The sequence below is a fragment of the Periplaneta americana genome, chromosome 2 (genome assembly GCF_040183065.1).
Source record: "Periplaneta americana isolate PAMFEO1 chromosome 2, P.americana_PAMFEO1_priV1, whole genome shotgun sequence".
Classification (NCBI taxonomy): domain Eukaryota; kingdom Metazoa; phylum Arthropoda; class Insecta; order Blattodea; family Blattidae; genus Periplaneta; species Periplaneta americana.
In genome coordinates, this window is record NC_091118.1 from 52,414,763 (window position 1) to 52,427,542 (window position 12,780).

Below are 12,780 nucleotides of genomic sequence, written 5' to 3' on the forward strand. Positions count from 1 at the left end.
CATGTAGGCCTACATCAACGAGTTCCACTTCTATTACGCACACGTCCAATATAACATCAATTGAACCACCAACCACATTCAAATTTGAAAATTGTACATTCAATAATTATTCCTTTTAAAATTATTCATGTTTATATTTTATGTCATCGTCGTTAATTAAACCTTTTCTAACACTTGTGTATATTATTTAGGTTATGTTATAGCTTCTGTTGTATGCTATCATGGATAGTCACGTATCAGAGATTGTTTAATATTAAGATTTATTGAAAATCGTCTGTCAAGTGACGTTGATTACTGGGATTCGGATAATTGAAGTGGAATGCAACTGTTTTAATAAAAATGAAACTGAATCAACAAAGCCTTCTTGACTAGTAACAATGCTTTCGTGATGTAGATCGAGAAATTCTCAACGAGAAGGCATTGCTAGTAATCATAACTCACTATTGCAATCTAGCATGCATCTAGCGTAATATTTGTAATGTTGAGATGGTACAATAATACATTTGAAGACAGTTGTATTTTCGTAAGTCAATTAATATTTTTTTGTATTGGAGTACATCGTTACTTCTAATCTTTATATACTTTCTTCTAATCGTGTAATAGTCAATTAAATCCCACTCGAGTTTTGATTTTCTCTAGATAAATCAAAACCTCTAGTGAGATTACTGTTGATAAAATTTGTGATAGCGGGATTCTACATTGGCGAGATGAGGCCGAGGATTTGCCATAAATTGCCTGGCATTCGACTTACGACTGGAGAAAACCTTGAAAAACACAACTAGATAATTAATCCAAGCGGGAATCAACCCGAGCGCAACTCTAGATTACCAGGCAAACGCGCTATCGCATGAGCTATTCCTGTAGCTGAACTGGTATGACATTGAGAAGAACAATTTTATTCTAATAAGAGTATTTGAATTGTAACATAAATTATTCTTCACAAATTCTGCTGTCTTGAATAAATACAGGGTGTAAACGATATAAACTTACAAAATTATACAGACCGTACATCTGGATCTACTAAACATGATGTGTACTGAAATTTTGTTTTCAATCCCTAAAATATAATGTTTTCAGGATTGATAATAGTCTATATTTATTGTTCGAGTAAATGTGAACGTCATTGTCAATGACCTTCCGTCCAACATACGCTAACACCGCCACAATAGGGAGATAACAGAGTACCCTGAATTGTGAACAAGAATATTATCACAGTTTCGACGTACGTGGCGGACCGAAGAAAATAATGGTGGTCTAATAACATTTCCGAAAACATTGGACTCACAGATAATATTTTTTCTAGGGAAACCACAAAAGTTACAGAAATATTTTATGCGACTTTTTTGTTCCATAACTTAATGTCTATCACCAGTATTTTTTGGCAGTTTATATCGTTTATGCTCGACCATGCCGAAATGTAGTAATTATACACCTCGTAGCAGACCTTTAATGCATGTCATTAAAGTACACCTACTCATTAAAGGTCAGATCTTTCAGCCAATGACGACTCAGGTTACAACTGTTCAGCCAATGACAGGTCAGCTTTCTACCGTTATAAAACCTCAAGTATCGATTATTCTCGGATATGCAATCGAAAGAGATTTAGCGAAAAGTCACGGAGGCTGGAAATCCAATACTGTCGCAGAAGGTTATGTTCTGTTACTATAATAATTAGCGTTAATTGTAAATAATATTCAAATAAATTCAATTTGTCATCTCGTTTTTCAATGTCTAATTTTATTTCAATGTTATCTCTGTAGGTTCTTATGGCCTAGCAAGGTCAATGTGGACATCTGTTCCTCGGAAAAAATCAATACTTTCGCGTCTTCACACATCTCACAACATACGGAACATTGTTCAATGTCAAATACAAATAAAATTAATAATATCAAGTTAGAAATATGGTCGAGCATAAAAAGTCGCATGAAACTCGCCTATAGTGGTAATTAAGAAGCTCGTATGAAAATTATGAAACTCGCTTGCGCTCGTTTCATAAATATCCATACTCACTTCTTAATTACCTTCATTATAGGCTCGTTGCATAATGTACTATTACACATTGTTTAGTGTACTCATTATGACATATTACTATTCTTTAAATTTGATTTTTTTAAAGCACATTTTCATTTACACCTAAAATTTACTTCAAAATAATAGTTTTCAAATTGAGAGCATCGTGTTTTCAAGTTAAATGAAACTGGTGAAGCAAATGAATAAAATTTTTCGTTTCTACTCTAGACCAAATCTCCGCTGCACTCAACCATTCTTAGAACACTTATCTCAGAGAGTAAGAATTTTTCTGCATATATTAAACAAATTCATTGTGAAAAAACAACGATATTTTGCAATTATCAACACTTTAAAGACAGTGGGATAACATATATACTGCACATTCACCCAATATTTGTGTAACACGTTGCTATCTGTTTAAGTGAAGTTCTGTGGGTTGTTTTAGTACAGAAATTACACTACAAATCGTGAGCGAGCGGACAAAAAGGGATAAGTCAGCTGAAATAAGTTTTGAGATAAATAAAAAGATCATTTTGACGAAATATGTAGGAACGATGAAACAATTTTTTAACTCCATACCCACAATTCTCTTTCCTTTTAATTTCAAAGCTCTGTGCATTCTTCACAATATTCTTCCCACAATTTCTCTATGGAAATGTTGATTTAACTCATTTTTGGCTGAAAGGTGATGACTTATCCACATTTGCCCGCACACCCACGAAATTTTTATTGCAATTCTGTAAGGAATATTTTTAACATGGTACATATGTTTGAAAACTTTCATTTCAATGCAGTCTGTAGATGTCATTGCACCTCGAAATAATAGTTGTACTTTTGTAAAAGAAAAACAAATATATATATATATATATATATTTGTTTCAGTGTTACTTAGATGTAATTGTAAAATTATATGTACTCCAGGTATGGAATTAGAAATAGAAGAGATTAAGGAAACTTTTTTTCCCCCCCAATATGAAATATTCTGTCTCTGTTGTTAAGAAAGAATTTTTGTTAATTTGAGGAAGATGGTAGGTATATTTCTGTAAATTTTATCACAAACTTAGTTGTATTAAAATTCATTTCACAATATTGTAAAAGTCAAAAGTTTGAAATATTACATTAATAATGAATCTTGTTAGTTATAGTCGATGTAGTTTATTGGTTTTATGAATAAATGTTCTTCATACATCTAAATATTGACGAAATTTTTCTTGTTTGTGAACCTAACATGCATTTTTTTCTGCCCAAGGGCAGGTATTTTACTGCAGTCCCAGCATTCTCCAATCACTCCTATTTTCTGCCTTGTAAGTGACTCATATACCTTAATGTCGTCTATCATCTGATTTCTTCTGCCCCGAACTCTTCTTCCGTTCACCATTCCTTCCAGTGCATCCTTCAGTACGCAGTTTCTTCTCAACCAGTGATCCAACCAATTCCTCTTCCTCTCCCTCTTCTTGATCAGTTTCAGCATCATTCTTTCTTCACCCAATCTTTCTAACACAGCTTCGTTTCTTATTTGTCCATTTCTCGCTCTCCATCCTTCTCCATATCCACCAGCGCTTACAACCGGTTTATATTCGACCGGTTGCAGATCAACCGGCGAGGTTGGACATTCGTTCGAATATCCGGCCTTGAAGCGGTTGCGCCTGGCTAGACAGAACCACAGATATAGAAGACAGAATACCAAGTGCATTTCACCATACAGGAACTCTGATGACATTTTGTAACTACACAAATGGAGTAACAATTGAAGGAAATTTACTTTTCCTAATTAAAACAAAGTAATAATTTGAAATTCTTAGGAAAATATTTTTGGCTAAGAGGGATAAAGTTACAGGACAATGGAGAAAGTTACTCAACGCAGAACTGCATGCACTATATTTTTCACCTGACATAATTAGGAACTTTAAAACCCAGACGTTTTCAGATGGGCAGGGCATGTAGCACGTATGGGCGAATCCAGAAATGCATATAGAGTGTTAGTTGGGAGGCCGGAGGGAAAAATACCTTTGAGGAGGCCGAGACGTAGATGGGAGGATAATATTAAAATGGATTTTAGGGAAGGGGGATATGATGATAGAGACTGGATTAATCTTGCACAGGATAGGGACCGATGGCGGGCTTATGTGAAGGCGGCAATGAACCTCCGGGTTCCCTAAAAGCCATAAGTAAGAAAGTAAGTAAGTTAGCTTGAAATAGGATTATAATTGATTGGACACTTTGGTACATTTATCTTCATAGTTAATATGAATCAACTAATGGACACCGGTAACAGCAAAGGAAATAAGCGTAATACATAGATGAAATCTGAAATGTAAACAAATACAAGAATAAAATAAATTAAAATTACTTACAAAATAGAAGAGCAAATATATACATACTTACTATTGTAACGACAACAACAAATTCCAAAATTTGGGACATCTGGCCGAAATCTACGGCTGACCACAAGGATCCAGAATACAAAGCAGAGGTTAAATGAAAACTACAATATGATTGCGGAGAGAATAACGGAACAATGATAAATTTAAAAGTAAAGTTCAGTTTGAGTTCGGAGAAACATGAGAAGAAAATACATTGAAGAGTAATGAGATGAAGTGAAAAAAGAATTACATACTATTATACAAGTGATTGTGTAGAAAGGATAATGAATCTCTCAATACCATTAGACAAATTTTGTTAATGTCCTCATTAGAAAATTTAAGAGAAAGGAGAATGGTTTTGGTTAACTAAAATGAAGTTCCCCTAGCGCCAAAAAGAAGTCCTTTCACTTCCCATGTATTAATATTCATTTTGTATCTCTCACTGAAGTGAGGAATACATGGGTTGTAAATAGACTTCTTTTAATTTTTAACGTTGTTGGCTTGTTGATCATCCTTCTCGAAACGGACAGTGGGGTCAAGAATGAGGCTTCTTTGATTCGCGCGATCGATGGCTATAATGTCTGCTCTTCTCGTTGGTCCATTCTCAGCCAAGCAGTGCACTTCTTCGTAAATCTCCCACTTTGCCTTCCGAAGAGTGGTTGCGATGAAGCTTCTCACTTTATGGTGGCGATTGTTCCTCAGCAGTTCTTCTTTAGGGTAATAACCCAAAACATGCCCAAGGGTTTCTACTTCGCTGCATCCTGGATGACGACACTTTTGATCTTGAAAGGAACGATCTGGCACCGATCGTACTGCTGCAATGTTTGTGGACATCTTTATGGCATTGGTCCACTCTGAGGATGATATCCCTCTTCTATTACTAATCTAAGAGTTATTTTTTGGATCTTCACTGTAAGTTACCACTCCTTTGCCCTTTTGTGGAAGACGACACCAATTATTAAACGACCTCCGCCGTAACTCAGATCTTAAACTTCGGCCTGTCATCGAATGTGCTTCTGCGTTGTTGGGAAGGTTTAATTGTGAAGGAGCTTCTTGTTTTTCAGTTTCAAGATTCCTGCAGAAATGCAGATGTTCGTCATTTATTTTCGAAAGACTTCTGGCAATGTTATAGTTTTGGGTGTGTACTTCCCATTCAGCATTAAATAAACCAAGGCCAAGAAGATTCTTCGGAGCATATAGCATGTCATTCGGACAATCGTGCGGTAAACCCACAATTTCCTTAGCAGCTGTCCGGACAATTTTATCAATATCGTGTAAGAAAGATTTTGGAATCTTATTCAGTGGTGTACTTTGGAGCGAATAAATGATCTTAGGCCATATATACTGATTCATAATATTCAGTTTTTGATTAGGGTTTAGTAAATTGGTGGTGGTTAACTTGTCAATATCTTTACTAAAAGTTCGTATAATACTTGGTTGATCAAATACAACTTCTGCAGAAAATGTTATTCCCAAATATTTGACGATTTCACCCGGTCCAATAGAGTTTAAACTCAAAATACATAGGCTACCTCTGAAAGAGTAGTTGTTAATATAGCCTATGTCTTTTAATTATTCTACGTGGATGTATTAGTATTTCTCTAATAAATCGTTTTTACGGAGATAAAAAGTTATTAACATAAATAAAAGAACTCTCAAATCTAATGATTGCAGTTTAATGATGCGTGCTTCAATCAATGAAGAGAGAGGAGGAAATGTCAATTCAAAGGTACACGATGACAATCGCGTCCTTGCAACGATTCTTGGAACTGTTGGATGGCTCAGTATTATCTGTCTTTCATGATCCAGAGCCGTCCAACCGAGTGAGACTCGGGATTCGATAAACCGAACATTGCACCACTCCGCGAGACGGAACAGCTTCGCGTACTGTCTATAGCGCCAGGCGTTAATATGTTTTTCCCATCTTTCTTAACCGGTTATGCAGGACTCTAATACCCACATATGTGGTATACAGACATAGTTTGTTAAACTGTAGTAGGTGTGATGATAGCGTTAGTATTTAGTCAATAATGGTTCCTGAAGCACAGTTTAATTCTTCAAAACATCAGCAATGGGAAAGATAATATATTTACCAGGAAATAACTATTATAAACCCAATTTACTGTTGTCACATATGAGGCGAAATAATTAAATAAATGAGTAAATTATTGCGACATCTCTGTCATTCTTTTCTATGTTATATTAATAAAATACACTATGTTCGAAAAGCAATCCTGGGATTTCAGAAGATAATAGTCTTTTAATGAATAGAGGTAGAAATGTATTATTGGTGCCAAATGAAAATAAAACTCTCATATTTTTTTCGTCTCTAACTTTAAGGCACTGAAGGTAACAAAAGACTGTAACAATAAAACAAATGCAATAATTTTCATTGTTACAATTAATTATATAAATGAATGTCCAAAAAAATGCAATGTGTTTTGTGGCTTGCAAAAATTTGAAACATTGTAAAATTCCTTTGCAGACCGGGAAGTTACACATGTTCGGTTAAGATTTCTGCATATTTAAAGGACAAAACTAAAATGTTTTCAATCATTTATTATCATAATACACTGCTCTCTTAAATTGATTGAGCATATTGGGAATTAAATCAATGGTTTTCCTAAAACGCGCTCTGAAATATTTAATATAGAACAATTATTATCTCGAAAACGAAGCAAAAACGAGCGAAATTGTATTAAACTTTTTTTGTTTGGAATATCTCAAAGAATAAAGCCCTGAAAATAATGTCATTACTTACAGTTGACCCTCATATATGACTTTTGGGAACAGAAATTGTACATAATATGCATATTTATATATTATAATGATTTAAGTAAGACATTTGATGCCATTCTGTATTATGTATTGTTAAGGAAAGTTACATTCTGTGGCATAAGGGGAATAGAGCAAACAATTTTCCTTTCATATTTAATTGGTCGTTCCCATATTGTTGGTGTAATTAAGGAAAAAAGTGCTGTAGCCCCAATTAAATGCGGTGTTCCGCAGGGTTCCATTCTTGGCCCTTTCTTGATTCTTATTATAATAAACGACTTGTCATGCAATGTGTCACCTGAAACTATAATGCATGCTGACGTTACCACTTTTACAATAATAATAATAATAATAATAATAATAATAATAATAATAATAATAATAATACTTACAAATGGCTTTTCAGGCACTCGCAGATTCATTGCCGCCCTCACGCAAGTCCGCCATTGGTCCCTATCCTGTGCAAGATTAATCCAGTCTCTATCATCATATCCCATCTCCCTCAAATCCATTTTAATATTATCCTTACATCTACGTCTCGGCCTCCCCAAAGGTCTTTTTCCTTCGGGTCTGCCAACTAATACTCTATAAGCATTTCTGAAATAATAATAATAATAATAATAATAATAATAATAATAATAATAATAATAATAATAATAATATTGCTGATCTATATTTCATGAAACAAGCTGTATTTGCTAAATAAGAAGTGGTTTTCAATTAATTTTTTATTGTTAATGGCGAAAAAGCTTATGTTCTAACTCTTGGTTTGTGTCTGTAAAGATCTCGGGTATGTATCTGGATTCTAAACTAAAGTGGAGGAGGCATGTTAATTATGTATGTAAAAAAATCTTGTAGAGTAATTTTATTTACGGTATCTCTTAAAGTCTAATTTTTATATTATTCCCAAACACTATTTGCAATAAATCTATTATGCACAGTTTGAGAGTGTTATTACTAAATCTCGGATTTTTTGGCTCGAATAGGATAGGTGGCAACAATTTTGTGTAAAAATAGCTAAATGTAAGCAACATGAGAAACTCTCGAGCGATAGTATTGCCTAAAACTAGGTTCATTAAAGAACGTATGTCTCAACCTACGCTAAACGATCCTAAAAATCCGAAGTTTAGTTATTACATACGGATTACTTTTATATGGAAACAGTTCTGATCTTCCAAACATTGTTACATTACCAATGCCACCACCCAGAGAGAGTATCGTGTAGAGTATCAAAACACTGCACGCTCGGTCTATCGTCTTTTACCCGGGGACAAGACAAGCCCTAGCTTGCTTTCGTGGCTGCTGGCAGGTATGCTGTCTCTCTATCCCTTGTGCACGACGGAGCAGAGTTCCTTACCCTCCATGCACCCTACCCATTTCAGCGAGTGCTGACGACCACTGGTGTAGATCTCTCTTTAAAATAAAAAATTATGGCAGTTCACGTACGCTGAGTTCGTTGACCTCTTACATCTATATCACGATACGAAAGAAGACTTACCGGCGAGTTTTCCAGACTGCTAGATCTTCCAACTCAAATTTCTAATTAACCGTGCAGTTAATCACAAAACGTAATATAGGTTTTCTGTTCATTTAAGTTTACCCTATCGTCCCTTTCAAGCTGCAGGACTATTTTACTTCCAGCCTGTATATTTTTTTAGCTTATTCGTGTGAAAAAGAATATCCTTAATTATTCGCTTTTAGTAGATTTGTATCACTATAACCATAAATATATGAAACAATCAAATGTACCATTTGTCAGGATAAAAAGAAAAAATTAGTTATGTTAATTACTTCAATAAAAAGGAACGAAATGAAAGACAGCTTAAACTTGAAATTAAAATGTGGCTAAAGAATAATTCCTTTATAGCTTAAATTAAATCTTTGATTACAAAGTGATATTTTAGTTGCATATTTTTTGTTTTAATTCTTTTAACGCAGATATATTTTATTTTTCTGTATTAAGACCGTAACGAGTTCTCATGTACTATTGTGCTTTTAGGCAAATGAAGGGTCTGAATGCCAGTATGAAAACGAATACATCCAAATCGTATTAACTATCATTTAGACATGAAATACTACCCAGTATATTTCACATTACAAATAAGTAAGAAATTATTATTTTGTTATTTCATTATATTTCAAGAAATAATATGTTCGATATACAGTAGTATTAGTGATAGATCACGTTCTAACAATGCCATTGGAAATATTTTTAATGCAAATCAAGCTTTCACGAATAACTCCCTGTAAAGTTAATTTGAACAATCTCGAGGGAAAAATTGTTCCGGGGCCGGGTATCGAACCCGGGACAGACAGAGTTAGTGTGCACTCAAATGTTGGTTGCTTGACGGTTGTCAGCCCACTTTGAGGTCTGTGGATATAGAGGGAAAAATTGGATCGGTGTCGGGTAGAGTTCCCGGGTAGCTCAGTGGGAGAGCGTTGGTACGTTTAACCAAAGGTCCCGGGTTCGATACCCGGCCCCGGAACAATTTTTCCCTCGAGATTGTTCAATATTTTTAATGTTTAAATATTTCCATGAATCCTACATATTACTCTATATTTCTATATTTTTTACAGCAACTTATTGTCCACAGCACAGTTACACATATGTCGTCAAAAATTGGGTGCCAAAATGTTTTGTTTATTTTACTAAGGAAAAGTTTTTTTTTTTTTAATTTAATTGCAAGGAACCTATATATCTTTGTCCCCTTTGCTGTGCAGACCTTCGGTCCTTGGAGTCATGACGTTAAAGTTTTGGTATCTCAAATCGGCAAAATTTTGATCTCCATTACCGGTGATCGTCGTTGCACTAATTTGCGTCAACGTTTAAATATTGCAATTCAACGCGGAAAGCAATGAGCTTTTTGGGTACCCTTCCCGAGTCCAGCCCTTTGGATGAACTCTTTTTCTTGTAAAATTTATTTAGTATGGATAGATATATTTAGAAGTAATTAATTTTTTAATTACAAGATAATATTTTATACAAAAAAATTATATTATATATAATATGTTCTGAATTTGTGAGATATAGAGAAAACAAATTAAAAGGACTTGTCTCAATATCTTTAAACGTTTTTAATAGAGAAATATTTACTTCTAAAAAATATGTCTCTTAAATTATAGCGATGTACCGGTGCTGGAATTTTTCTCTGTTCTATCCATACTTCATCATATGTTAACGCAGAATTCCTGCATGGAAATATCATATGTACTTCGGTACATCGCTATAATATGATATGCGTATATAATCACTTAGTGATTTAAAACGGCGCTCATTCCGTCAGATCCCGGCCACTTAGCCACTCGTAATGAGTGCACCTCTGCACGTAATGTGTTGGACATTGTGCCACTGTCACACATCTGTGACACAGTGCATGAGGGTTGGCCACTAAAGGGAAACTAAGAGGTGGAGCTTAAACTGAGAGGATTTAATCCCGCATCGGAATTGGAATCCGTTGTGGCTTAGAGCGTCAGCACGTAGAGCTGAAAACCCGGATTCGAATCCCGGTGCCGGAGAGAATTTTTCTCCGTTCCACCGATCCTTCGTCATATGTCTCTTAAAGTTTTGTTCCATGGTACCCTCACCTGTATATGTAAATGAATATGTACATTTTAAAGAAATATATATTGTGAAAACATCATGTATCCAATAACGTTTCCACAGCTTAGGTAGGACTCAGATATCGATCGATGGAGATCGAAATGTGAATTACTGTAGAAGCTTTCTCTTTGTGGCTTTTCTTTTTATGTAGGTATTGTGAAATAACAATCCAGAAGATTACTTTATTCGCACGTTTTCGCTAATGGTACGTATCAAATGGAGTAAGTCTTTTCAAATGTTCTTTAGATATATAAAAATAAGTTAAGCTTATGTGAAGTCATTTTGTATAACAAATTTTAGTTAATATTATGGACACTCAACGTTTGCTAAAGTCAAATAAACGAGATATGCTATGTGATTTTCAGTAGATATTGTTTAATTAAGAGTTGTATATTATTACGAAATATAATATTCATTCCCATAATTTCTATGTGATTTCCAGTTCTCGGGAAAGGAGTTAGGAAATTTCATCACCATCAAAGTCGTCATCTCCTCCTTTAATGACTGATTTTATGCCTGGAATTTTCGTCATCAGCGTAAAATTGATCACCACTAATATGTGATCACCAGGCATAATGGTCATCGCGCTGATTTTTTCACTTCACACAGTATTTAGATATGCAGAAGCTTTACAAATAATCATCAATTGAATTTAAATAATTTTTTAATTATTGTATGGATCGTTTGATTGATATAGACCCTAATTGCTTAAAATTTAGTTATTTTTTTACCGCCTCCCTAAAAAAATTCATAAAAACCCATAAAAATAGATGTGATTCTTTCTTAAATCTCACTAAATTTCATCAAACTTTTGCGTATAGGAATTTTACTTTAAAAGAGACTGAAAATGTTTACAGTAGAGGAGGCAAGACCTGTCCTGTGACCTTATCACGTACCGTGGCTATAGCAACAATGAATATGAAGGGAGAAGATAGGTTTTAGCCTGAGATGAACTTCCGTGTCAGTAGATTCGTATAATATTAACCATCATGGAACAAACTCTCTTTCTGACAGCTCATTCTTCTCCTACTCGCACAGCTCGCATGCCAAGTCTCGCCTCCTCATCTATACCTTAAAATTATTAATAATATTTATTCATCAAAATGTACCAATTTTACTACCGGCATAGGGTAAGTGCAAAACGAAGACAACTGAAAACGAATGCTGAGTTTTATAAAACTGGTAATTTTTAAACTGTAATTAACGTGAGCTTTTTATGAAACTGGAACATAAACATACTTTTGTAAATGAAAGTTCCTTTATATATAATATATATTTACATAATGCTATAATCCGGTTTGAGAGGGAAGCCCTGCAATGACAAAACCATAAAACCTGCAATAACCAAAAGTTCATTTTCGACAGTGGAGATCCTAGCGACCGTTCTCTTTTATACATTGCCATTTCATAACATAGGAATGACCAATCTGATATATTATATATATCAGGTTTTAAACAAAAGGGAAGTTGATGGTGATGGGTGCAGCGTTTGTAGCTAGAGTTCTAGCGCGCTAGTTTTTAATCCAGGCAGCCCGAGTTCGATCCCTGGTCAGGTCTGCATGGAGTTTGTGGCGAACAAAACAGAAGTTCCAGAGGTTTTCTCGTGGTACTTCCGTTTCCCTCATTCTACCAATGCTGTCCACTTCCCCTCATTACATCTATCATGTGCAGGGAAAGGATTTATATGTAAATACATATTTACTTATAAAGCTAATATAATTTATATTTTGCATTATCTTTATGTTTCACAATGTGTAGGGTTGAAAAATCCTACTTTTATTTTCCATATTTTTCCATATTTTAGAGTTTAGTACATATTTTCGTTAATTTCCATATATTTTCCATATTTCATATAAAACAGTCCATATTATATTAGGTTTAACAATAAAACAAAACAAAATTCCATTAACTTTTAAAAATACATTTCAACAATAGAGATTTAAACACATGTTCAGTAATCCCTTTAACATCAGAGTTATTTGAAAATTAGCAGTCCTATCAACAATGGGAAAGTAAGTTACAAAACTGTAT